Genomic DNA, 26,272 nt, shown 5'->3' on the forward strand with positions numbered 1-26,272 from the left:
CAGAAAGAGCGAAGGGCTGCTGCACAGAACATGCAGAAGATGCATACAGATGTTTCCCGAATGGTTGAAGAAGGAAAGCTTTCAAAATGAATGACTGTCACCGCACCAAGTACCACCATCCCCGCGAGCATGCTAATGATAGCAGGAGTTTGATTTTTGCTATGTTGCATTAACAGAAACAAAATGTAGTTTCCCCTTCGGCTGGCTGTTTTCGTTTTTTTTTGCCAGTCAAAACTAAAAGCCAGTAAAACTAGGTCAAACGATTGCACATCGGTAGGAGGAATTTTAGTTGTGTGCAGGTGGATGCAACTGGTGCACCATGCTCAATGGAGCAATGGTTAAGGAAGAGAATATATTTATAAACTTGTGTAACATTGTTAATTGATAATGAAATGAAGACATTACGTGCCACATCAGGACAAGCAACGAAAGCGCATGATTGGACAGTAGCATTAGTTGATTTCGGGCTACTCTCACATTTGAAAATCATCTGAGAATATAGCGTTAAATGTGATACAATCGAGTTAAATGTGATAGAGGCCGCCCTAAAGAGTAACCCAAAGAGTACTATTTCGAAATCAGAACGGCTGCTAATGAGAGCCGATCCTTTCCACTTTCGAAGAGATCGTCTCACTCACAACTTACGGGGCCGTTCGCCCAATGCTTATACTCTGATCCACTAATGTCAAGTTGATACGTCAATATTCTCGAGCCAATACATCAATTGCAAAATTGTTCGTCCGATTAACACCAGAGATCTGCTTTGTGACCTTAGACTATTCCAAGGTTTACTGTGTTTCTATGAAATTACATACTGTAGAGTTACATTATAGTAATTTAATTTCCAGAAGCACTATCATAAGCGCTGAGCACAAATTAAAGTCTAGAAAATAAATACTATAATATGCAGCTCCTTTGAAGACTTTCACAGCACCACTCGGGAGCATTTCGATTTGTTCTCTTTGATCTTTCCCGAGCAGCAAGCAGGCAAAGTTCATTAAGTAGTTCTAATTGTTAGAACCAAATAGGCACGTTTCAAGCTGTTCACTAATTGCATTACCTTCTCAATCCGACCCAGATCAGCCTTCACGTCACTACTGTGCCTCTGGATGTTGTTGTACACCAGCATCATTCCCCATGCCTTAACACAAACTGCATCTGAAGGCACTCGTATCGAATGTGTACCATTTTTCACCTACCAAACATACAGCTAATCATCACGTATGTTTGGCATTCTGCGGCCGTAGAACATCGAACCAAACCTGGGTGCGCGCGTGTTCCAACAAGCTTCCCGTTCCGGTTTTCGCTCTTCCCTCGTCACATTATTTATTGTATCCAGCCACCAAAAATGCCACACTAATTGCGTTTAACAGTCCACGGACCAGATAGACCAAGACACTAACCACTCCGATGGAGCATCTTCACCACCCCAATGGTAATGCATCGGAGCATGCTTTAGCAACATACACCGGAGAATATGCTCGTAGCCCGGTACGTCCTACGGCAAACAACAATTGGCTGCTGATGAAGAGAAAACTAGGTCATAGGCGCATCAAGGATCCAACGCAACGGTGTATAGCAGACAAACGAAACGTCATCTGCAGCAAAAGATGCCACTCTTGCCACGTGAAGCGAATGTCGCTCTGTTGCTGATGGAGTCGAAATTGGAGTCGAACTTCTAGATTCCACACATACAAAAACATCCCCCTTTAAAAAAAAAGCTATGCTGGCAATTCCCGGATATCGATCCAACTATGGAAGGATCTGCTGGATTGATGATAAATCGATCCTTCTTTTGCCATTACTCACTCACCACTGCAACTGCAACAGTGGCACCAACATGCCTTAATAACCTTCCCCAATGGAAAATGTGGTGAGGATTAACATTCTACCATGGAGAAGAAAAAAAAGCGATAGGAAAAACATGCACAGGAGAGATCCGATCCAAATCCGATCCGAAAATCGCTCGGTCAGCTAATGTTTTGTTCATTTTGGGGGAGAGAGAAAAAAAATTGAGCTTCACCCAATCGATCGGTCGCACCAAATTAGAAAGTTCGTTTCAACAGCAACTTGGTTTTTCGGACATAAAGTTTGCCAAAACAACCTTCCCAAACATCTGACGTAAAAGGGGACATGAGAAAATCTCTCTTGCCGGTAAGCTTGTTTTGGTTTTTGGTTATGTGCAGTTGCACTTCCCTTGCTGCCCATTCCAAAGCTTCTAACACACACCAAACATGAAGCCGGCTCTGTTCACAATTTCCAGGACACTGGTCCGGTATGTCCTCCAGTCTCCATCTGTCGGACATTATGCATCCAAACTGCACACAGCAAACGGTCGCGCTAAATCGCTCCTTTAGTGTGTGTGTGTGTGTGTCGCAGTATTGGTTAATGTTATGCTCACTTCCGACATGCAAATCTTCAGCCACTCAGGCCTAGCCCCCCACTATCAACTTGCTTCAGAAATCCCGACCCAGAAGCCCACCCAATATGCTCCACAAGGCACCGTGCCAGAAAGCACCACTAATTTAATAACTTTTTTATGCTCTCGCTGTATGTGTGTGTGTGTCTGTGGGGATGTACACATACACCGTATGTTTAATGTTTGCTTCCAATATACGTTGATTGAACGGGCAAATAACGAGTAGAAGAAGAGCTGTTTGTGTCACACCGTTTACCATCTGGTTCTCCAGATTTACCTACTCCTTCTCTCTCTTTCTCTCTCTTTAATTTTTCCTAGCATTTGTCCGCATAGGTTTTCCACAATTTTCCAATTTAAGTGACCGATTTTCGTCCGTTTTTTTTGTCGTCCTTTTCTGTACATGGACCATTGTGTCCTGATGAGTATATGCAATCTAGCTTTTGTCCCTGACAGCCTCAGCTGGCGGGGAGGGGAGTCGTCGATGGGAGATGGTTTCATGTGCTCGATCGATTCCAGAAGTGACCATAGTTGTCGCTTGCTACAGAGTGCTTGCTTCAGGAGCTCCTCGCCTTTGCATCGGTTTGCTCCCAGACGATTGTCAGGGGGTGGGGAGGGGAGGGGGGACAAGCAAAAAGAGACAACTTTTTAAACTAATAGTATACAACGATGAAGATGCTTGCTACAGCCCCTCAATGTGTGTGTGTGTTTTGTTCATGCTCTTAGCCTGCACGGCCCCCAGCCCGGGGAATCACGACAAACATGTCTTCCTTACACCCTCGGAGACAAAGCGTCTAGTGCGACTGCCGGGTGAGAGATGCCTGCCAGAAATAGAACCAGGTATTAAAGTAGACTCGAACAGAGCATAGAAAGAAAACAACTCGAGAGGGTACACCTAGAGCAGCGAGCTTATGAGAGGGACCAACAAAAAAGGTGGAAATATTGCGAACATAAACACACTGCGAGCGCCAACGGTTAATGGGGTGCTTGGGCAGGCAGGGAGAAAATATTGTCACAATCGACTGAAAAAAGATGCTGGGGTCTACTCCAGCTCCTGTTGAACGTAACTAAACAGGAGTGTAGTAGTGTAGAGAAGACACAGCACAGCACACACACACAAAACACACTTCTCTAGAAGCTCATCATAATGAGTTTTCTGCTGGTACTGCTGCTGTTGCTGCTGCTGAACGTTCATTGAATTGTTACTACAAACGGTTGGCTTTTGTGAGTGTGTTTTAAGATAGATCGAATGTCTCCTCGAAAACGGTGGAACGACAGAAAATGGCTCCATTTTCTGCCTTCTTTTATTTTATTCAACGATTTTTTTGCATCTTAAAGACCCTAGAACAAAGACTCGGGGAAAAGTAGCTCAGCTATAAATGGAGACGTTTCATATAACAGCAAGGAACATTAGTTTAAAAAAAATGTTATACATTTTCTCGTCTCTTTCACACGGATATATAATTAAAAAAGAAACGCTATCAATTAACAAGAAGCTCTTGAAAGCAGTAACTACTATAAACGTTCATTTTAATTATGTTGTGTCTTTTCATTTTTGACGCACAAACCATCAGGAAGACTTTCGAGGAAGACAATATTGGGATAATTATTCCTTATCGTGGTATCACTGAGGCTCAATCCAGGCAAGAGTCGTTTCATGCGAAAGAGTCCTTCCTTGCCACTCAACTACATGGCCCGTAATGTGTCATGGGAAATCAGTTATGAGGATGAAAATGAAAAATATGTCTAAGAACTTGCATCACTAATAGAGCTGGGGGGTAATTGAATTTGAGGAGTAAGGATTTTCTGCAAATAAATCCACATCTTGAGAGATGTGCTGGACTCAAATATAATTTAGTGTCCTACTAAAAAATTACATAAAGAAGCGTTTTATGGTGAAGTCCTTCTTCTTCTTCTTCTTGTCTAAACGACCTCTAAGGTCATGTCTTCCATTTAAATGGCTTACTAGAACGCCGATACCACGTACTGGGTAAGTCAGTCCTCACTACGGGGGGACGGTCCGGATGGGATTGGAACCCCGGTCCTGCCGTATGAAGACCGCTTCATACGGCAGGACCGGCGCCGCTGTCGCCTACACCACCAGGCAGTCCCCGGTGAAGTCCTTTGGGCGCTCAAAAACAACTTCAGAAGCTTTCCAAGTAGAAGATGGTAGAAGGCAGAGCGTAAGTTGTGATGAAACGGGCACGTCATGAGAAAGGCATCAGATGAACCAGTCTGTTAAGTCTTTTTGTGTGCTTTGAGATTAATATCAAAAGCAGAGTACAAGCTACCGAAATTCCTGATAATTATCCTGATTGTTATCCAAATGTTTTGCCTTGAATGGTATCTATATGCAGTGAAAAACACCGCCCACATATGAATTTTAATAAATAACTTATATAATCGATCGTGAAAATATCGTACACACAATAATGATCATCCCAGAGTTCACACACAACCAGTAGACAGTTCTGTAAATTGATTTTTATATTGCGTGTCAATACAATTTGCTAAATTTAATATGCAACCGAACATACATGATTGTAACATTATTTCCAATCGATCATAAATTTCCCTCCTCCTGCAGAGTGTGTTTCATTCGGTCGAGCAACTAGACTAGAGTTTTAAGCCACCATTTTTATATCGAACGTTCATTCTTTTCCATGGTTCAACCATTTCCATGCATTAATTTTTTTATGACGATATTATATCATAGCTTTCATGTGGATAGTTCCTAGCCGTAACAATGATGATGAAGTACACACACCTAACCCTCCTACATCCTGCAAAATGTACAGAGAGTGGCGCGGACGTATGGAGAGGTCAAACTGCGATCGACATTATATCAATTTGCGCCTCTCATTCGTTGTACTGCGTGCGTACAACAACAACAAAAAATTGGAATAAAAATGGAACACGGTATGGATGGTCCACTCCTAGCAACACAAATCTGTCCTTACCAACCTTCCAACGAATGAAAAATCCGCACCGCATGAGCATTGGGAACAGCACATCCCATATTTGGAGCATTGTTGGGAAGTACATAAAAAAGGAGGAGATGCCCAGCATCCAAGATCAAATTATTATTATGACATACCGGCACTAAACCCACCCCCCGTCCCATTATCGGGACGACCTTGAGGACATCAACCGGACGAATGTGAGGCGGTGGCGCTAGTGTCGCTGCTCCAATACGAAATAAATATAAAAATGGCAGCAAAACAAAACGGTACACCGGGATTCTTCCATTGGGGCAGGACACACGATTGAAAATGGAACCCAATTTAAATGGGTTCCCTTACCCTCCCCTCCGTGGGCCAATAGTCCGACGATTCTGATTCTGATGCGAGCGAAGGTTGGGTGCAAATGGTCCTAGGTACATCATCGTGTGTAACGCGGCAAAAGAGCAATATTTATATGGCCCATTGCTATTGCTCGCTGCGACCATATCACACCCATTCGTACATCAATGAAACGGAGTGAGAGATGAGATGAGCATGAATTATTCATCCGCGCTATATGTGCGCCACCATTTCGAACGATTTTGCAACACACACTGCTGTCCCATTCCGATCGATTCCGGTTGCGAATGAAGTGGTCGCCGGTGCCCATGTTAGGTGCAGGGACTCAGCCATTCGACAACCATAACTTTATGAAACGATTAGCTCATAAATGGAAAGCTTCTTTGTAAAGAAATGATGGAATTTCCGTTTTTTGGCTTTCGGACCACTTTACGACAATTTTACCGACGATTTATGAAACATCCAATCTATTCGAATGTTGTTAGTTTATTAAAGCTTGGTCCCAACTTCTGGCTTGGATGGGAAAAACGTAGTGAAAGCAAACTGTATGGAACACGCGACGAAAATATGTGTTTTGTTGTAAATTTTGTCCTGAACGTACCTGGCCAAGGCTAAAAGCCCGAATCAGAGATCGTAAATGAATATTTAAAAAATTAATCTACCCAACTTTGTGCCATACGATCCATCCATGGTTCGTGTTCGGTAGAGGGAGAAGAATTAACACTGATATTCTAGTCTCCAACCAACAACTGGATGATACCCCGATCCGGCCATCGGCGAAAGCAACGGATGACATCCCTCCTATGGGGGCAGGAGACACGGAAAGGACATAATTCACACCCTCCCCAAAAGCGACGAAATGTGATAGTAGTATAGCACACAACAGTTTTCCCGCCTAATCCTAATCCGGTACACTAACGCTCACACTCTCCGGTCCGGCAAAGTTGACGGAATTAGGAGTAAGGATTATTTATTCATGGAATTAGACAACTTGCCTCCACCCCCCCTCAACCACTTTCGCCCAATCCACACTATGCTTTATATGCTTGATGTAACTTTCCTCGAGACTGGAACGTGAACGTGAGAGAGAGAGAGAGAGCAGTCCGTAGCTTTTCCACCACAATTTCCAAACTTTTCGCTATCGTCCAAAATCGTGGATGAAATCGAATCAAATTAACTTCACGACGAGCCTCCAAGGTTTTTTTTTTTTGGAGTTGTTGTGCGGGATGGATCAACGGTTGCTTTACTGGTCGGTAATATGAGCAAACAAACCAAAACCTTCCTTCGCACAACACTGAACCGTCAAATGAAGCTTGCTGGTGGGCAAAACTTTACGATACTCAGCAGAATCCGTTCATTAAGGGGAAGAAGAGTTTTGCAAACAATGTTAAGTACAGTGATGCTAAAGTTATTGGCAAGGGTTTTGTGTGGGTTTTCTCTCTCATTACTTACGCCAGTTGGTTTGGTAGCTGTTTTTTAAACTGAGTAACAGTAATTAAGATCAACTGATAGCTTGTGTGCAAGATATAGTATTTCTATACTTTCAAAAAAAATAAATAACGTTTAAGCATCGAATTCTTACTGTTATTGGTTCGAATTTTAAGCTGAAAAAGGTACTAAAAAGTCAGCTGAGCTTGCCTGATTAACCAGAGCCTGATTTACGCAGAGATGAAGTACATATAGGTGGACTACACCTATGAAGTAGTCCAAAACTCCATCTATTTGGGGTCAAAAGATAGTACCAACAACATAGAGCTAAACAGTCATATTACAGTCTGAGAAAACTTCTCTATTCAAAATACCTGTCGCGACGGACGTAGCTGGGACTGTATAGAACCTTCATAGTCCGATTACTCACATATGACTATAAGACATAGATCTGTCTGGACATGGACTGTCCAAAACTGACGAAAATCGCTTAATCGCATTCGAAAGGAAGATGCTCAGAGGGATTTTTCTCCCCTTCTGTGGAAAAACAACAACAGAGGCTCACCAGACTCCGGTGAGCCATCGGGTAGCTTAACTACAAGGACAGAGGAGGCGTGATAAGCCCAGGTTGGTGTTAGATGGTGAGCGATTTAGAGAAATTCTCCAGGAGGCCAAGATCATGAAACAATCGTAAATCCCCTGACAAGTAAGTCAGTCAGTTTGTCTCTAAAAATCCAACATAACTACATACATTACTGTTAATGCTTTGGTTGAAGATCATTTGGCAATTAAAACAACTATTCTTATCCTGACGTATTACACAGTTTACTCATCAAAAGAGGTGTAAAATCAATTAAAAATTATTAACCATTTCACCGAACCGTAGCACCGAACAATCCTTCTGACAAATGGCAACCATTACAACAAATCACACGCAGAACCAGCCCGAAACAAGGTGTGAACTACTGCCAACCAGCCTGGAACCTATCGTCTGCAGCACCTTCGAGTCGAAAAATACCCATGACAGCGGTAATTGCCGTAATTATCACCTGCAAACGAGCACAACGAAAACGGAAAATCGTTTTGCTTGACTCTTGGCGTCCCAGATAGAGCGGACCCACCTGCTTGCCTTGCGTTGCCAAATAAAAGAAAGGTACGCAACACACCAAACTCGCAATGAAAATCGAATTTTCTTTATCCCTCCCACCATCAAACGCTGCTGGGTGTTAACGAAATAAACCCAAGTGACAAAAGGGCGACAAAAAAAAGAGGCAAAAAAAAACAAATGTAGCCAGAAACACACCCTGTGAAGGCTGTCAAATGGTTGAAGAAAGAAAACAAGTGAAGCAACAACCAAAAGCGGAAAACAAAAGTGCACGAGCTGAAGGGAAATTTGGAACGCCCGTAAAGGTAGGGCAAACATTACGGTGTTAATAATTCGTCCTGACGCGAGAGCTTTTAATTTTTCCGTCGTTTGTCTGTTTCCTTTTTTTTGTGGGCGGGCCTTTTGGATTATTCTTTGCTTTGGTTTTTTTTTCAGGATATCAGCATTGTGAATTTTTCGTCTCTTGCAGCTTGGTACTGCCGTGACATGAATGGTCTCGCGAGAGGATGCGCACGGGACACGGATTAGTATCAGTGATCCGGTATTCTGGGAATTCTTGTAATTTTATCCCTCGGTTGGAAAGTATGGCAATGTAACAAGACAGAAAAAGTTGGATTCGAGTTGACACAGAACACAAAGTGTTGCAAAAATAGTATTTCATTACTACAAAAGAGTATTTTGTTGTTGTAAAACATTAATTGCATTAAAGAAAGATCTTACTCTAAAACAATTATACCAACAATAACGATCATAAAAGCCCAACATTTACTTGTGAAGTTTTTCATCTAAACTATGCCTTTTTGTGCCTCAATCAACACTCCATAGATCCATAAAAGGGTTTTCTAAACATCGGTTGCATACTTTCAGGCGTTAAAAACATTTTATTTCCATCCCGTGATGTTATACTTCAAATAACTAAAAACATTAGTAAAGAAACATTCAAAAATGAACCATTAAACTGATCAACACTTCTTGGAGCCCATCCCAATATGACAAGAACTAATTCGCCACCCATAACGTCTCTACATTGTAAACCTCCTATATTGCGTACAAAGTGGCAATATCTAGTCGGAAGGAACAATACAAGGAACATAAAACAAGCTCCGAAAGGAAAATTGTTGCGCACACCAATCAGCACACACTACTACGGACCCTTTTTCGTTAGTTAGCATCCTACAAAAACCGGACAGATGACGGATGTGAGCACGAATACCTAGCCGTGCAGCACTAAAAATTCACAGCCCTGTCGTATTTCTACATTTCTCCCAACCAGTTGTAGTAGCAGCGGCAGCAGCAGCAACGAAGCTAATGCTTTCTTGTTGATGTAATGCTCGGTAGATAATAAATCATCATAATAACACTGGGGCTAAGTTGCCACGAGGTGAATGGTTCCTTTCTGCTGCCACTCGCTAGTGCGCTGAGTGCGAGGTGGTAGTAACCAAATCCTTCGTCCTTCAGCAACATTCTAGCACATCCGGTTGGCTCCAGCAGCTCCAAGGAAAGTCCCTAGATCGATTGGCCAGCGGGCGTAGGCGTCGTCGGTGGAGATGGCGGTGTTTGAAAGTGTTACAAATGCGCTTCTGGCTTCTCTTCACCGAAGGCAACGGTCGGCCAGGCCAAAAATCGATATTTTAAACCCTCCCAGTACATACCTGGCACGACAACTGACGGCAGCAGGGAGACGTGAAGGTAGGAAGACCACGTGGGAAAAAACTATTGTGTATCCATTGCATTTCGCTGTGCCATCTCGTCGCTATTTGGCGTTCGCCGTTCTCTACTATTCTGGCTCGCTTTCGTTCCTGCCTCAATATTCTAACCTATTCCCAATGATCTAGCCTGTTGGAAAATTCGAGATGTAACTTTTCTCCAACTACCTGTGTTCCTTCCTATCTCGCTCGCTCTTGTTCTCGTTTTCCGCTTTCGTTATCATCTTCATGAGCAATGGCTCCAGAAGTTCGCATTTTCCCAAATGGTACTGTGTGGCTTTGTGTTACTCTCTATGATGGCGGAAGAGGCGAATGGTGGACTTCAGAGATCGGAAAATCATATCCACCACACAGTCGCTCGCTCTCTTTCTCTCTCTGTCTGACTCTCCATTTTGCTCTGTCTCACTTTCCCCGGCTCATGGAGTATCTTTAGCGGATCTCCTTACTCCAACTTAACAGGACACGACCGTTTCGGAACAAGTCGAAACATTACACCAGAAGCGTTAAATCGCCCGGTTCGAGAACAAATGTCCATTCTCTCGGAATGCCCCAGCGACGACGCTTGGTGCTGTGCTGTGCTGTTGTTGGTGGTTGTGACTCCTGATAATTCCACCACGTCCCTGCCGTTTTTCCGGAAAAACCACACAATTCTAGAAGTACGAGATGTTACGCTTCCTTTCCTGGGTGGGGAAACTACGTCTACGTTTCCCCCCATCGTACGTACTGCGTCTCGTATCTACAAATTACTATCACTCCCTCTCTATCTAGCGTTCTCTCTCTCCCTCTCTTAAGAAAAGGGCACATTTTTCGGTTAGTCGAATCCAACAGAACCGAAGGGAAAGGCACCCACCCCTCTCCAGCAGCACCCAGTTACCGAATGCTAAAGAGCTTCAGTGCGGTCTTTGTCCTGAAACAACATAATATCTCCTTCTCTTTATCATCCATCTGAAGGGTTTAAGTGGCGCTGACGGTGTGGCTGGCAGGAAGTGCTGGAGCACCAGTACAAAGGCCGAATTTTTCGGTGCTAGGGTTTAGATTTGCTTGCTGGAACACTACATATTTGCCATTTTCATGTTTTTCCGGTTTGTCGCCAGACTTAGGAGCTCCATGGAATGAAATTTTACGTAACTGGGCGCGTTCGAGCACTGCCGGAGACTTTGCCTTTATTTCGCTAGCGAGACGGAATTGTACTATGCGTTCCTTTTGTTCTGCCGACTTTTTAGTGATGTTTTAAAAGAATTTTAGGATAACAGAAGAACTGTTTCAATTGGATTTTATCATTTTTATGATAAAATTGACTTTTACTTTAATTCTAAATGGCTATCAAAAACCAGATCTCCTCTTTTTGTAGGCTAAACGACCACGCATGCCATCGAATGGTCTTCAAGACTTGGATGGAATTTGAATCCCGGTCCTGCCCGGTGTGCAGACGGGCGCCGATCTCTCCTTTAGCGCCGGACCCAGAGCTTTTGTCTCGAAAAAAAAACAAAAAAAACCCTTTGCAAAATAAATTTTCTTACGTAAATTCTTTCAACACAAGTAGCTTAAATTTGCTTTGAGTAGTAAATTGCGTAAACGTGGATGAGCGTTACAAAATAATAGATTTTACCCTTAAATATATTTTGGTTTTTTCCCTCACCGATTTGCATCTTCTCTTCAATGAGCTTTTGTTTATCTCATGCGAAAATCATACGACGAAATAAACTCTCCATTCCCGCACTGATTGGAATACCGAACGAACAAAATTAAAAAAAACACACACACAGAAAGGTTTTGTTAGGCTGTTTTCGGTGCCCATTTACGGCCACCAGATAATACTTGGGTTGGTTGGTCGTTTTCTTTTCAATTTTGTCCACCCTACGCACGCCGAGAAGAATGGAAAGAATGTCCGTAGTACTCAGTACCACCCGCTACATATTCACCCGGTGTGTGCCTGTGCGCGGCCCGAACCGTCCCAGTCTGCCTGCCTTCATTCAGAACATGCTAATTTCATCGCATTTTGTACGCCGTGCGCCGTGATAGAACGGAAAGATACGGCACGTAAAGATTGCGGTCCCCGGGGTTCCGAAATGTTGCAAAAAGCAAATAAAACATAAAGAAAAACAACACTCAACAGCAAAACAACAACACACCCTTCCCTGCCCTTCCATCGCACCCCGGAAGTTGTGGTTGATTGTGTGCAATTGGGCGATGGTGTGGAAGGGTCAGTGGGAGCTAGGCCCTTAGGAATACACCAAGGCCGATTAACTTCGTCTCTCTTGGCAGGCTAAACGAAGGAGGAGGTAGGCAGGGGAGAGTAATTTTGTGGCATGGAAACGAAAAAATAAAACAGTATCCTCGGAGCTAAAAAAAGCTTAACTTAAACCGTTCCCTTTAAGGGTACAGCCAGCTTTAAAATAAAAGATAAACAGAAGAGAAAGAAAAGCTCATCAAACTGTCACACACTTTTGCTGTTTTCCACGTTTTCCAGCAGACCTTCGCACAGGTGCACTAAAAAGGTGGGCTTCTGGCGCTCACCACGTGGCCTAAACGAGTGTTTTGTCCAATCAATCGAGAAAGAGAAATAGAGAGACAAACCACAAAAAAAAGAAAACAACTTTGTGTATGGAAGAGCCGGAGTGGAAAGTAAAAGTTACCTCGCTCCCCCTCCCCTGGAACAAGGGTGGTACTGCCGACGCCAGAAAGTCTTCACTGATGCTGTTACTACTAACACATCCGAATCACTCAGCATCAAACATCAGCACAAAGAACACCGGGAAGATGAATGAGCCCGGAAAGGTTGCGCGGTGGAGAAAAAAAAAACAAGGAAAGAGAAACCGTACACCGTGTGTGTCGTCGGAAGCGTAAGCGAAGAAAGTTTTAGACGCACACACATACACGAATGGGGGAAAGAATGCTGAAGAGACAGAAAAATGGCTTATGTTGTGCCGGAGCATAAACCAAGAGTTAACGGAGTGTGTATCACACACATCGAACACGTGTGGGTACAGTGGTATGCAAAATATAGAAAAAGAAATGTGTAAAGGAAAGTTGATAACAAAAAAAGCTAAAATAAAATAACAACAATAAAAGTTGAATAATTGTAAATTATATTACACGAAAGATTCGTTCGAAAAACGCAAAACAAAACGTTAAAAATGTGATAAATGCTCATCATCTACACAGAAAACGGAAAATAAAATGTCAGTTTGAATAAGCAACAACTTCTAAGTAAATTATCTTGACGTTTTGATCAAAAGATGAACAAAAACGTAATAAAATATAAACGAGGAGGAAGTATAAGTTTGCTACTGGAAGTTTGAAATAAAATTTTAAAAAACAATAAAATAATGAAGTAGGTCTAACAAACACGAAGCAAAACCAAAGAAATTATACAAGAAATGTAGAAAATAATAAAATAAACATAAAACAAACTGCAATAATTTTAAGCGAATGGTTACTCATTAAATTCGAAAAAAAAATCCTACCAAACTATCGTTCACTATCTTTCAGTGAATCAGTCTCCCATTACACTACTACGCCTATCAACCATAAAATTAACCACAGCAGACACTAAGATACCAAACCAACAAGACCCAAAGGCCAAAGGAAACATTATTACACGAAAATAAAATGGAGTATGATTCGGGAACCTCATATACCTTTTGCAAAACGTTGGGTCGGCAGAGGAATGTAAATAGAGCTGGCTACTCGGGACCTCCCTCTCGTTAATGCGCTTGATCCCATGATCTGGTCGGATTTTGGATACCCAAAGCCCCATCATCAACCACCACGCACGCACCCACTCCATTTCGATCTCCCTCTCTCTCTCTAGGGCCTATTTATTTGCCATTCACTTGAGACAACCACTGGAAAGCATCCTCATCTAGTCGAAACACAACAACCGACAGCCGAAAGATGGAACCATATAATAGCATTAGACTGGTCAGGGAAATCTTAAAAGGTCCTTGTCGGTCGCAACGGCCGGACTGCAGGCTTGAAGGATATAATGTGATTTCTTCGCTCCTGCGGGATTGAGTAGATGGGCAGCAGAGATCCGCACGCCAGAAAACCTTTCCACCTCATGCTTGAGTAATGCTTTTTAATGACAATAATAAAACACGACGACCCCTCTCCTTCCGGCTTCAGCTCAGCGCACCCTTCTTCCGTGTCCCGCGTGTGGGTAGGAAAATATGAAAATTTAATTGCCTCATTTCACGGCCGCAACTTCTTCTTCTTCGGCCAGTCTCCCCGGGGTAAAGGAAAAAGCTTTTTCAACACAACAGGAGTTTTTGGTGCCGATTTTAGGCATCGTCTTCTTCCGGGGAGATTTTGAACGTAACTGACATTCGGGGATGATGTGGACCAACGGTCGAAGGATACGTTTTTGGATACACTGGCTTTTATTTCTTTACTCTTCCCTTTGAACCCCAGAAGGAAGTGAAAGGGACATAAGGACAACATTGTTAATTTGTTATTGAATTATGGCTTTGCATTTTCCCGAGAGGGAAAATACTTGCTTGAACGCATTACTTGCCACAAATGATTGGGTTTTGGGAAGCGTAATTTCAAGGACGGCCTAGGGTAATTATATTATAATGAACTCTACATCTGACGGCAGAGAAAAAGGCGGAGATTTAGAAGAGCTTTTTGAAATGTAAAATAAAATAAAATTGGTCTGAAAATTGAATATTCTACGAAAAAAAAGGAATACATTTTCTTTTAACACATGAAATATGACAAAAGACAATTTTTAATAACTCTTTTTTAAATGACAATTAAAAAATATTTGTGCAGTACGAAAGGTAGGTGAAAATACTGAATAAATAAATTTGAAATAAACTATTCACAATAACCAAATTTTTCCTACGGAATAATAGTCCGATGAAGATATTGGTTAACATATTTCATCTGTTTCAACACTGATCTCCGAAATGGGAATGCGGGACACCGTATGAGTTCGCCTAATCGCCCTCGGGCGCTACTCGGGCGCTTATCCGCACACGGGCCAAGAATCTCCAACCGCGTGCGGTTCGATCAACCGGAGCAAATGATGGAAAGTGAAAGGAGCAACACACACTCTCTCTCCCCGGGCAGGCAGCAGCAGCGGCAGCAAGCACGCCACACAACAACCAACCACTGTCCGGTCCGGAGTCCGGTCGATTGGGGGTAAAAAATGAATCAAACAAAACAAATCTCCCAAACAAAACACCAAACCGCTCGAGAAGAAGAAAGGCTTACGATGCGCGCGCGTAAAGCTTTCGCGTGTGCCACGCATGCTGGACAAATTCAAGCACCCCACTCACGCACGGGGAGAAGCAAAAAGGTACCCCACATTCCTTGTGAGTGGTTGCGCCTAAGCAGCAGCAGCGGCGGCAACAGCGGCAGATTGAACGATTTGCTCGTCGATACAGTGCGCGTCCCAGGCGCCAATACGCTCTCCGGTGGAAGGAATTTAAGCACTGCAACATTGTAACGAAAATGCAAGGTACTTCTGCTTCTCTCGAATCAATCAATCGACGCGTAACGTCCGACAATCGAAATGATTATATCAAAATAGTTGTTAGTGCAGGGCTTTGATGTTTAGGGGAGCTTTAACGAGGGCGGGAAGGAAAGAAAATTATTCATTGCCGCTCAATAAATCATCGGTGATACCATTTAGAAAACAAATATCAGTCATTGTACGTTCATTTTTTGCTGTAGTAATAAACTCCAACTCCAAATTGGGTTGTACTAGTTGTTAGCCTGCAGTTAGTAGTTCATTTTTGGAATTCATTTATAATTCATTATCTTGTTTATTTATCTTGGGATAGTTAAGCATAAATTTCTAATTCTAATTTTCTTCTTTTTTAGCACTACAATCTCGGGAAGACTAGGCTTACCATTCCTGGCTTTCGAGACTGAAGATAGTCGTAGCTGGATGGAGCCTTGCCTGCGTATGGTGAGAAGATCCGGACGGAAACTCGATATCAACAATCTTTTTTCAATTCTTCATAAATATTAATTTATGTATTATCATTTCCAAAATTCCAATATTTCAAAATTCTTCAATCGAACTTATAGTTTGTACAAATTAAAATTTACCGAGACGATCGATGAAAGAATTCCAGCTATGCGAAGCAAACTTTTGCGACAATAAACCTAAATACATGGCTTACAACCTAAAGGGCATTCAAGGTTGTTACAGCTCGCTCGCGAACGCAAAGCCATCAAGCCAATTAGTGCCATACGTAATTGCTTACCAATGCTGTGCGATAAAATTGCACCATCGTGTACCGCTTTTTTGATAAAATCTTCAAATCACCTAACTTTTAGCTCCCACCTGCTACAGCAAACTCCACGTGATCATCGGACCTCTCATACTCTCACTGCTTTAGCAGCTCAGTACGACCGACGCGACCTAAAACCAAAAACCGGATCATCCACTCCATCTCCACCACAAGCACCAAGCGGGCAAGTGCAAGTGTCGCTGCTAGCCGCGAGGAGAAATTTTGCCTCCATCCGCGGTCGCGGCCTCGCACCGGGAGTTTGCCCTATCGTGATCATAACAGCAAGAGTGCCACACGATCGTCACCTCCCCACCATCGTTTTGTGATGGTTTGAGGTGAGTGACTTAAGGTCGGGCTAGAGTGCGAAACCTTCACTGCCCAATGCCAGCCATCAGCCAGCAGGAAGGGATAGGGGAATCAAGGGAAGGCAATACATTTCCCCCACTTGGTACAGTGTGTTCCGTCGTCGGAACAGGTTGATTCTGCAAGCGGACAGCATCAAGTGGCGATGAAAGTTGGCCGACAAATGTTTGACTTCTTCCGATTTCGCAGAAACTTTACGCTTCCGGCATAATTTCTTTTGCCGGTGAGGATGAGTCATGTGCAGACGTTTTATTTTATGAAGATATTTAAATTGCGATGAGATGATGCAATAAATGAACAATAATTTCATAAAGCACAAATACACTTCATGAACCAAGCAGCTTTGAAGCGAAAAACACTACTTCCCGCCATCACCAACAGTTAATTCACTCATTTTTCTTCACCCGGCCACAGTATCGGAAGGGAGCAAAATCTCGAGTGAACAATTTTCCGACATAAATCAAGCGGCGATAACCGAGCGCAACGCTGATAACAAGCCGTAATGAATGTTGAAGGTCAGATATGACCGCCCGGGAGCCACCGGTTCGTAGCAAAAAACCTTTGCTCAATACCATGCTCGGAAGCAAACGAAAAACGGCTTCCGATGTGATGAATGGGATAAAGTTATAACGGATGGATGTGGGTTGAGACGGAAATTTTGCTCCCCCGTGGGTGGGTGGGTTGGCGAATCCCGATGGGGTTTTGTGAGAAGTACAATGGGAGTAATTGTTTAAGAAACGGTGAGGAAATTGTATCCAATGGTAGTCTCCAATAAAACAATGGTTTGTATTACGATAAATTGTTGGAAAATACTATACATTTTAAAACGAAGTTTTAAAAACATCTAAGTAAAAATGGTAGTTAATAAATTAGCTCTCACTCTCACTGTTAGGGAACCAAGCGCCTGCAAATATGCAATGACCGAATCGTAAAAACCATTAGGAGGAATCTTTAAAGTGAAAAAAAGCCTTTGTTAGACTTTGGAGTGATCATACACCAACGGTAACGGTTATCAGGGAAACAACGCGCCTAGAAGTATGCAATAAAGGATTTTTATTATTTGCTACTGATGAAACATTCAGAGAGGGGCGACCCGGTGGTGTAGACGACGCGGGGCGCCGGTCTTCAAACGGCAGAACCGGACTATCCAACTACGTGGTATCGGGAAGAGTCTAGTAAGCCATTCGATGGCCGGCATGACCTTAGAGGTTGTTAAGCCAAGAAGAAGAAGAAGAAGACGAAGAAGCATTCGAAAGATGTCGATTGATACGAATTTTACAACATCTAAACTGTCTCCGGCAACAAGGTGATCCCAAATTCAAACAAAAAAATACTACTATTGCATACTTTCAGGGGTTTTCGGTTTCGGATAATTTAGCCCAACTTTTTGTTTTGTTCCGCAGTAAAATATTTTAATTTTATAAAGTTTTTTTATGAATAATAAAAAAGTAAGAAATGCATAAATCTTATTAACATATGGCAGCCATTTTCTGCTCGATTCTTTTCCCGCAAGCAGAAAGCAATGCGGAAACCGATTCGTCGTACCTTTTATTTAAACGAACCAAAAAAATGGGTCATTATAATGTTGAATTGAAACAAAATTGCACACACCAAAACGACCGAAGCCGAAATGCAGTCGAAAACAAAGGCAACAAAAATCGAGAAAAACAAGAAACAAAATTTAATTTCAGCCAATTTTCATCATCATCATATCACGAACGAGCGCAAAGTGTCTGTATTGGCCGTACGCCACACGCTGCATAATATAACGTGTGTTCTGGTGAAAGAAAAATGTTTCATCGAGCGAGAAAAGCCACTCCTCTCGGTGGCGCGTGTCGCACGGAGATGAGCCGCGAACACAAACGAAAAACACACGCCAAAGAAAAACGTCCTGTTTCTTCGTATTTCGTTCAGATTTTTGCAGGACTTTGACCGTTGAAATTGTTTCAACTGTATTTGCACATGCATCACATGTGTGTGCGTACGTGTGTTTGTGTGGTTTATCACTTAAATTAATCGTTACAATTTAGCTGTGTTGAACAAAATCACACCCACAAACCAAGCCAAGAAAATCGCATTTGGTTGAGATTTTTGCACCTCTTCGACTGTTTGGTTTTTCCTTATTTACTCTTTTGTTTATCTTTTCACTATTAACCAATCCATCTCATCATTATCTCTCTCGATGCTGTGCACTTTTTTGTTGTTGTTGCTCAAATTGATCTTAATCTTTGACTTTTTACTTGTTTCAATTTGTTTTCCCTTTTCTTCCTACGCTTCTCGTCACTTTATCCTTTCAGCACCGCACTTGCCGCATTTTTCATCCCCCATTCACAAGATCATCCCGCCCCAAAGCCACAAAATAGAATTAAAAGAAACCACTTTCATTTCCTTCGCCAGCCATCATCAGCCTTCACCATCTGCTCCGCGCGCAGCTCGTGTCGTCTTGCATTTAATGTTCGTACCGAGGAAACTGCAATTCCGATGTGTTTTTCGCAGCGCGGAGCGGGCTATTTTTAATTGTGTTCGGGTGGAAAATCAACCAAAAAGTGATTATCATTCCCTGGCCCCGGTTGTCACGGGCGAAACGGAACCGCCGGCCAACCAAGCGGGATAAGCGCAAGCAAGCGAGCAAGTGAAAGAAAGGGTCGGGGGAAAATTGAGGGAGCGCGGGGAAAACAATCACACCACAGTACGCATCATTTGCTTCCCTATTGTTTTGTGTTACTTGTGCTCTTCCTTTTCAAAACAACTTGTTCTGGTTGCTTTCCATTTCTCATTACGGGTCAGTGAGCTGCCCAAATGCTCGCCATCAATTGCATATCAAGTACGATAACTTCTTTCAAACACAGCATCTACATGTGGCCGGTAATTATGTTGGCAGGCATCTCTGTTGACTAATATCGTTTAACTTGAGTGCTCTTCGGTGCCAAACGCCTTACACACATTTCACCACGAGTTGGGGAACAAAATAAGCGCAACGATTAATCTTGCTTCTTTTCTACCTCGTGGAAAGATAAAGAAACAACCAATGCACATCTCACATATCTCAACTTTCGGGAGGCAACGATCTAGCACGGGGCATAAATTCAAACTTCAACCCAGCGCAGTAAATCCGGAGGAAGCTTTTAAATGTTTCGCGCTAAAGGATTTAATTCGCATGTTGAACAAGCGGCTTGGAAAATTCAACATAATTCCATTCGAAGCCGGCCGTCTCTGCGACCGGTTGGGGGGGGGGGGGGTCGTAGATAAGCGCTTGAATCGTAGATTTTCCTTTCCGAAGCCAAGAAAAGCCAGTGCATATAATTTCGTCTAATTCGGTTGTGACAAATCATGCAGCTTCCGAAATGGTTGGATTAAGCAATTCTGATTTAATTCATTTTCTTCGGAAACGGTACGCTCCTCAGTCAGGGAAAATTAAATTTATGCATGGTTGAGATGAACTTTAGGTTGCATTTTGTTCGCCTTAAGGATTCAAGCGTGTCGCTTTGGAAGTTTGCAAAATGCATATTTTATAAGCAGCACCAATTTGCAACCAGATGGCGCTTAAGATTAATTTACTAAGCTTGATTTTGGTCTGTTTTTATAGTTTATTTTAAATGTGTTTATAATCGCTTTTATCGCTGTATGAAATACGATTGAAGTATTGCAAAATTTTTATTTTTATATTAGCAAATGAGTTGCTAAAAATATGAACGAATATTTTCTGAGTTGTTGGATCCGAGTACTTTTCTGGCTAAGTTCTAACCTTTCTGTAGTTGAAGCACGTCGCATTAATAAGCTCCCCATCTATTTTAATAGATGGGGAGTTTTTTTTATACATAAATTTTTTTCTATAGATAGGTTAAATTTTCAGTTGATTCTCTTACCTTGGCAGATGAGAATTAAATGCTCCAGCTTCACGTTTCAAAGTAAATAAACTCATCAACATTCCACACTCCACCAACAAACTGTGGATAAGAAAAAAGGGTTGATAAAAATGGCCAACAAGTAAAAAACATTGACCGAACCCTCCTCTTCAAGATTATGCCATTATCGGGCACTAATGTTTAAGGTGATAAGATATGTTACCGATACACATTCAAAGGATCTCACCGCCATACAAGTCTCTCAAAGTCTCACAAGTCTCAAAGAAGAATAGAAACCCCTTTGAATGCATTCCTTCGTCTCGTTATCAGTAATTTTAAGATTATTGTAAACACCAAACTCCTCAAACCGTACACCATTTCTACGGTCAATGATTGTAATTAATTTTGTCAAAGCAAGCAGCTACACCTGCTCGTCTGCACTCCGTTCGCCGAAACCGTACACAAAATGAAACATAAAAACAAATCGTACAACCTTCGCCACCTCACTTTTCCATCCGAATAGGTCTTTTTTCCATCTCCTTTTTTGCCAAAAATCGGGAGAAACCATAACGCTAACGAGCACATTTTGGCCCCCCGGTGTATGTAGCGAGCCGAGCGACCATCTGTGCTGACGGATGCAGAATTCGTTCGTGTGCCAATCTTTTCTGGCCATTGAGAAAATATCGATTAGAACGAGGGGACGTATTTTGCCCGAACCGGTCCGTGTCCGAGGGATGCTCGCTGGAAACAACGACGAATTTACTCACAGACGAGGAACTATGGTGACGTACAAGGGTGAAAGCACAGGGACACAGACTTTATGTGGAGAGCGCGCGTCAGAGATCGAGAGCAGGAGAAAATGTAGGTTATATGTGTGCTAGGAGGCGTAGCCAACACCCTCCACCAACCCGGCCCTTTATGAGGTAGTTACACAATAGCTGATGGAGAAGAAGGCCTAGAACTGGATACACTTCATTGCTATGTTCAATTGTCCCAAAAAACCGTACAAAGAGGAGGGCCCTTTAGAGAGACCGATAATATTTGTTTTGCGAGCACCAAACGGAGAAAGATTCTGCCTTCGAGCATTCAATTAAAATAAATTACAAACACAAATTGATGCGAAATTCACCAAGCTGAGTTTATCTAATCATTTTCCACAAGTCCTTGAGTTGTCTTCATAGGATCATGAACTGTGGTTTGCCAGGAGAAAAAGTTCACTCCGTAACGGCGTTTGCTTAACAAACTCTCTGTGCGTATCCAAACTACGAAGCGAAGATACATAGACGCCGGGCAAGTAAAGTCGGAAAACCAGAAAACGATCGTTTAATTATTACTGCAAGCATCCCACCGGTCCCGGACTCGTACCGACTTCATGCGCCACATGGTCACGGGTAACGATGTGGGACGATAATTGCATAAAATGCATAATTTTACATAATGTTCCGAGACGCGTGTCTTCAAAGTGGGACCCCTAGACTACGGCCACACCATCATCATTCGACGGATGGTCGGTGGTGTTCGTAGTCCTGCTGGATGGAGAAAATCCGGCGAGGGATGATGCTGTCCTACATTTTGACTACGAAAACTGGTAGCGCATCCACTGGTTTCCTTTTTGATCCACCGACCGAGACCGTGGGGTTTTCCAGCACACGTTGGAATTTCAATATCCGATTGTGCTTTACCACACGTTTGGTTTAGCGGGGTTTAGTGCGAAGGACAAAGGGGAGGGTGGAGTTGAGAATAAGCGCATAGTTTTCCGGAAAGTTTGCCCAAAAAGTTAGCCCTGCTAGAATCATGATAGCTGTTCGCGAGGAAAAAGTAATAAAAGCGCTAGAACAAAATAAGTTACAGGGCAGGCGAGGCATTTATCAGTTCCAACTCCCAATAGAACCGCGTGTGTGCGAGCGCAAGATTTAATGTAATCAAGGGGATATACATTAATACAAAAAAAAACAAGAAAAATCTAGTTTAAAAATTAAATTTTAAGCCCCCAAAACTTAACCATTGCGAAAATGCCTCAGTTAACGAATGAAGCAAAGCGGCACAGAATTTAGATCCTCTGAAATGGGGAAACGTGAAATGCACTAGCGGAAATTGTGCGAAACTGTGCACAATGAGAGATGTGAGCAGAAAACGGCATCAAATTTCCCAACAACGAACAACGCTGGGCGATGAGAGAAAATCGACGAACGTACTCACGAAAAATTGAGTGCTTGCTTTTCTCACTTTGTTCGCTCTATCATAGCTGTGAGTTCCTGTCGGGCTCACGCATTCCTGTACAGTAGGAAAATGCATCAGACTCGCTCAAAATTTTCATCTCTTTGCATCCGTGGTGTGGTTCTTCTCTTCCACGTAGAAACATCTATTTGCAGCTAAACTCGTGCTCTATCTCGCTGCTCTTCATAGCTCTACACGCGGTTTTTTGTTTTTGCGATGGACTCACTTCCGAGTGGATCTACACGCCCTCTCTATCTCTCTCTCTCTCTTGCTCTAATCACCCCTCATGTGATTGTGGCACCCACCGGAGAAGATTGGCTTTTGGGGGAAACCATCATCATAACAGTCGCTAGGAAGAAAGAAAGAAAAAAACATAACTCCATCCCACCTTCCCTCGGTCGCTATTGTGTTGCCCAAATTGCTACCATTGTGTCCCCAAGATTGCCCTTCGATCTTGCGACATCACACTAGTGTATCAAAAATGTGAAGAACACAACAACAAAAAACCCTCCTCCACACATACAGATACCGACCGATTGTCTCATCGGTCCGAAGAGACATGTATCATCAGCCGCCCTCCCTCCCTTTCAACCCTCTGCTGTTTGGTATATCTCGAACGGTATCTACAAATCTTGGGCCACAGCACCGCTCGCAACTCGCAACCGCCAGCCACTTTAGATACCTTTTAGCCGGCCACCACATCGCCTGGCACGCTTTTATGGCTAATTTCATTTTTAAAAATAGGTGCTGGCGATTCGCTTGTTTTCTCGGTTGACACGAAAAAACATAAGCAGCAGTATTATCGCTGATGTGCAAATGGGATAGAGAGGAAGGCAGTGTGGTAGAACACGGCGACCAAATCGTCGCACAATAATAAGACATCAACCACATCAAGTGAGATCGCAGCACGCTCGAATTCGAAATCACCAGCAGCAGCAGCGCCACTCACGGACCCCACGGAAGTGATGAATGTGATGAACCCTTCGGGGGGATTGGCGTTGCACACAAATTAAATGTGCGAGTCAGTTAATCAAGGACAGGTCAATAAGGGCAAAAACATAGTTTACCATTTTCTAGCGATTCATCGTGTACTACAGCAACGAGCGCATATTTTTGATGCTACTTAAAGTGTATCAAACAACAAGTATTAAAGCAAAACAAAAGCAAAGGGAACAGTGCCTGTTCTCATAATATTCTCACCACGCATTAGGTAACAACAAAACCTCGTGTTTCCGAAAGAGGGCGCCACAGAAAAATTAGTACAATTGAATTGCATATAATCGATTCTATTCTAAAAATTATACATTTTTACCCAATAGCTAGGCTGTACAACGTTACTGAGAACTTTTTAACAGCATTTTAAACCCAGTTTATGCAAGTTCACATCCTTCTGATATATCCCTCATCCTCAGACTAGTCAAACTTGCCTGAAAGCAACATTTCAAATTGGATTTGATGCCAGAGAAAGACCAACATCAATATCCTTTACTATCAGGCAACGTGTTTTATATTCTATAATCCTGTACAATCCTAGATCCTAGACGATGGTAGTAATTTGTACAGAATTTGTTTGTTATGTCCTGTCGGAGGACATTCGTTATATGTTAGTTTATTTAATTTTGACGGTCTGGTGATCGAGAAGATAAGAGCACCGGCAGTACAAAATCAATTCACTAATCAATGGTATGATGCAGTACAAAACTGTTAGTACATTCCTTTGCCGTCCTGATCATCGAAGGGTTTAGCACACCCAGCCCGACAGTCGCTACTTTTAAAGCTGCTGCTCAATTGTACGACATAGCTGTGTTGCTGTTGTTGTTTTGTATTTTGCACTCCTTTTTTTACTATTTTCCCCCTCCATACTAGCCCTATCTTAAAAGGTTCTTATTGCGCTCTGCCGTCATCTCAAACATCATCACCTGTACGTGGATGTGCACACACCCCCTAACATTGTCCAATTCCCATCCCCCCACATTGTCTCCCAACCCATGATGGATGACAAATTTCATCTCCTAAGCTCTCAAATCCGAACGTTTGCCAGTGGGAATGGGTTAGATAGCCGTTTTTTGTTGCTTTACAGTAACAAAAAGAGGCAAAACAAAATGCACGTGGCGTATACAGCGAGAGGTTCCCATTTTCTGCGGCTATGCTGCAATGGGTACACGTGTATTGGTACTCTCCCGGGGGTTGTGCACGCGAGGCGCGTACGCAACAAATACACACCCGAGACACGCACGCAGCAACCACCGGCGCAGCAGGTTTCAGTCTAAGCGCCTTCTATCCTCTAGTGGGTGGGCTACTAGAGCCAGTAGAGTGAGTACGCGATTTGTTTTACGTGCGTAGGTTGGTGGTGGTGATAAAAATGGTGTGTAGTAGTAGGTGTACTATTAGTAGAGGATAGCAATATGGAAGAATGCACACACGGCTGCTGCACAAGGATAGTGGACAGATTGGAGTACGGAAAGGATAATATTTACTTAGCGAAAATGTTGTTCCATTCTTTAATAAAGGGCTACCAACAACAGCGGCCCTTGGAAACATTCAAATTTAACCATGAACTGTGTAGCAGTTGCGACCAAATGCGACAAATCTCACTAGCCACACAGGTGTGTGGAACGGGTTCACCATAGCAACATACAATCTCATACACATGTTCGCAATTCACCACACATGCCGCGATGAAGGGTTACTGCGTTACTTTTTTATTTTTTTGCTTCATCGGTTTTTTTTTCTAGTTTTTCTTATCTTGATCTCGACTCACACACCACACACACACAATACATAAACAAACACGCGAGAGGTCTGCTGAGATGTCGTTTGTTCGCGTACACTTCTTCACTTTCACCTGAGCGTACCCACAACACAGCGAGCTTACACACAAAGAAGAAACTCAAGAGAGCGAAAGGAAAGCTTGCCGATGATGATGAGGTTGCTACCCGTTGGTGTAGTAAACGCATCAAATGCATCCCCATCCCACAAAACGAACCCCCGGATCCCAGCGGTACGCAACACCAAGAAACGTTTTGTTGCCGTTTTGTTACACTTGCATCACACACGTCCGGGTTTTGCGGTGGTGTACTATTAAAATGTTTCCTCCTCTTCCGATCGTATCGCTGTGTGTGTGTATGTGATTGGAAACGAATTTTCAAAGGGCGAGAACAAGTAGTCGTAGCAGTCGCTAAACAGCAAAAATCAATCTCAATCGCTCAGAAGTGGATGTTTCCGTTCGGGAAAAAAGGCGCCTGTGTTTTACGGTGTTTTTGGGGCGGCTTACAAGCAAAAAAAATCACACTCTCACTTTTGCTGAGTCGTTTTCTATTTACCCTTCCTCTTCTACTTTCATTCTACTTCCGAGCATAATTTATCACCCGCAGGCACAAGTTTTTCGTTAATTATTGTTTCCTATTATTTATCGCTGTCTTCATATTGCCATTTTTAACTTTTTTTTGTTTCAAATTTAATCTGACTTTTTCTACCGTGAGTGACACATAAAATAAACTGTTTTTGACGTTTCCTTGCAAGTGAGAAATTGCTCCTACGCCGGTGTGTGTTCTATTTAATCTTCTTTTTCAATTTTTTTTTTTTTTTTGCTGGTCAGGGTTCTATTCCGTCACGCGCTTCGTTCGTTATCGTCACCGTGCT

General features: G+C 42.7%; 2 protein-coding genes across 2 annotated transcripts in view; both read right to left on the bottom strand.

The window, feature by feature from the left end:
• The window catches only part of LOC126562569 (protein lifeguard 1-like), a 400,503-nt gene that overhangs the window by 273,357 nt on the left and 100,874 nt on the right, over positions 1 to 26,272 (bottom strand). The window lies entirely within an intron of this gene.
• Positions 9,670 to 26,272, bottom strand: part of LOC126561924 (protein LSM14 homolog B) — a 204,641-nt gene continuing 188,038 nt past the window's right edge. The window contains exon 7 of the mRNA XM_050218300.1: positions 9,670 to 9,703. The gene's annotated coding sequence lies outside the window, so the exon portion shown is untranslated. The remainder of the gene's footprint in view (positions 9,704 to 26,272) is intronic.

Source organism: Anopheles maculipalpis, chromosome 3RL (genome assembly GCF_943734695.1).
Source record: "Anopheles maculipalpis chromosome 3RL, idAnoMacuDA_375_x, whole genome shotgun sequence".
Classification (NCBI taxonomy): Eukaryota; Metazoa; Arthropoda; class Insecta; order Diptera; family Culicidae; genus Anopheles; species Anopheles maculipalpis.